Source organism: Meriones unguiculatus, chromosome X (assembly GCF_030254825.1).
Source record: "Meriones unguiculatus strain TT.TT164.6M chromosome X, Bangor_MerUng_6.1, whole genome shotgun sequence".
NCBI classification, from domain to species: domain Eukaryota; kingdom Metazoa; phylum Chordata; class Mammalia; order Rodentia; family Muridae; genus Meriones; species Meriones unguiculatus.
Genome location: NC_083369.1, coordinates 104,040,001 through 104,042,588, shown reverse-complemented (window position 1 = coordinate 104,042,588; position 2,588 = coordinate 104,040,001). Strand labels below are relative to the sequence as shown.

At 35.8% G+C, this 2,588-nt stretch overlaps 1 non-coding gene across 1 annotated transcript; it reads left to right on the top strand.

The window, feature by feature from the left end:
• Positions 1-363: 363 nt before the first annotated feature.
• LOC132650181 (U6 spliceosomal RNA) lies at positions 364-465 on the top strand. Its single transcript, XR_009588573.1, has one exon. It is a non-coding gene; the product is annotated as a U6 spliceosomal RNA (small nuclear RNA).
• Positions 466-2,588: the final 2,123 nt, after the last annotated feature.

The window sequence follows — 2,588 nt, the reverse complement described above, 5'->3', positions numbered from 1 at the left end:
AGGCCCTGGGCAGATGCCATGCAGACTTTAAGAGACCACAGATGCCAACAGAGATGCAGCAAAGCTGTCAATCAACATAGATGGAGAAAACAAAATATTCCACAACAAAACTAAATTTAAACAATATCTACACAACAATCCAGCCCTACAGAAAATAATAGAAGAAAAACTCCAATCCAACGAAAACAATTACACCCAAGAAAACATGGAATACAGATAACTTCACAACAAATTATAAAAAGAAAACAAGCAATGAATCACAGCATCACCACCACCAACTCCACAATAAAACGAACTAACATTCATTGGTCACTATTAATATCATTAATGGACTCAACTCACCAATAAAAAGACAAAGACTGAGCTCCCTGCAGCAGAACATATACTAAAATTGGAACTATACAGAGATTAGCATGGCCATAGAGCATGGATGACATGCAAATTCATGAAGCATTCCATATTTTTGAAAAGATGAAGATGGACACTTCATTCTCATCAAAGGAAAAATCCACTAGAAAGACATCTCAATTGTGAACATCTATGCCCCAAATACAAGAGCATCAACATTTGTAAATGAAACATGATTAAAGCTTAAATCACATATGCATCCCAACACCTTAATAGTGAGAGACTTCAATACTCCACTCTCACACAGGGGCAAATCATTCAGACAGAGGATAAATAGGGGGAAAAAGACATTTACTGAGGTCTTAAATCAAATAGACCTAATAGATATCTGCAGAACCTTTCACCCGAACTCAGAAGAGTACAGCTTCTTTTCAACACCTCATGGAACCTTCTCCAAAACTGATCATACAGTTGGTCTTGAAACAAGCCCCATTAGAAACAAGAAGAGTGTAATAATCACTTGTATTCTATCTGACCACCATGGACTAAAGCTGGACCTCAGCAACAACAGAAATAACAAAAAGCCTACACCACATGGAAACTGAACAACTCGATACTCAGTGACAGCTGGGTTAGGGAAGAAATAAAGAAAGAAATTAAAGACTTCCTAAAATTCAATGAAAATGAAGGCAAATTGTATCCAAATTCATGGGACACAATGAAAGCAGTGCTAAGAGGAAAATCCATAGCACTAAGTGCTTTCAAAAAGAAACTTGAAACATCTCATTCAAGCAACTTAATGGCTCACCTGAAAGCTCTAGGAAACAAACAAACAAAAAAAGGCAGACACACCCAAGAGGAGTATATGGCTAGAAATAGTCAAAACCAGGGCAGAAATGAATACATTAGAAACAAATGAAACAATTCAAAGAATCATTGAAACCTGGAGCTGGTTTTTGAGAAAATCAACAAGATAGACAAACCCATAGCCAAACTAATTAAATGGCAGAGAGACACTATCCAAATCAACAAAATCAGAAATGAAAAAGAGGACATAACTACAAACACTGAGGAAATTCAAACATTGGGTCTTACTACAAAAATCTATATGCTGCAAAATTTAGAAATCTAAATGAAATAGACACTTTTAATGATAGATTCCATTTACCAAAATTAAATCAAGATAAGGTAGAATCAATTGAATTGTCCTATATCCCCCAAGGAAATAGAAGCAGTCATCAAAAATCTACCGTCCAAAACAAGCCCGGGGCCAGATGGTCTCAGTGCAGAATTCTACCAGACCTCCAAAGAAGAATTACATCCAATTCTCTTCAAACTATTCCACAAAATAGAAATAGAAGGGACATTACCAAACTCATTCTATGAAGCCACAGTCACCTTGATACCTAAACCACACAAAGATCCAACAAAAAAAGAGAACTTCAGACCTATCTCTCTTATGAATATTGCCGCAAAAATACTCAACAAAATACTTGCAAACCAAATCCAAGAAAACGTAGGCTTCATCCTAGGCATGCGAAGATGGTTCATTATATGTAAATCCATCAATGTAATCAACCACATAAACAAACTGAAGGAGAAAAACCAGAAGATCATCACCTCAGATGCCAAAAAACAAAAAACAAAACAAAACAAAAAAACATTTGAAAAATCCAACACCCATTAAAAAATCTTGGAGAGATCAGGGATACAAAGCACACACCTAAACATAGTAAAGACAATATACAGCAAGCTTATAGCCAACATCAAGATAAGCGGAGAAAAACTTAAATCACTCCCACTGAAATCAGGGACAAGGCAAGGCTGCCCACTCTCTCCTTATCTCTTCAACATGGTACTTGAAGTCCTAGCTACAGCAATAAGACAACTAAAGGAGATCAAAGGGATACAAATTAGAATGGAAGATATCAAATTAACATTATTTGCAGATGATATAATACTATACATGAACGGCCCTTTAAATTCAACCAGAGAATTCCTTCAGCTGGTAAACACCTTCAGCAAATTAGCTGGATACAAAATTAACTCAAAAAATTCAGATGCTTTTCTGTATACCAAAGGAAAAAAGGCTGAGAAAGAAATTAGAGAAACAACTCCCATCACAATAGCCACTAATAACATAAAGGACCTAAGTGTGACTAACCAAGCAAGTGAAATACCTTTGAAAAAAAAACTTCACGTCTCTGAAGAAAAAAATAAAGAAGATATCAGAAGATAGA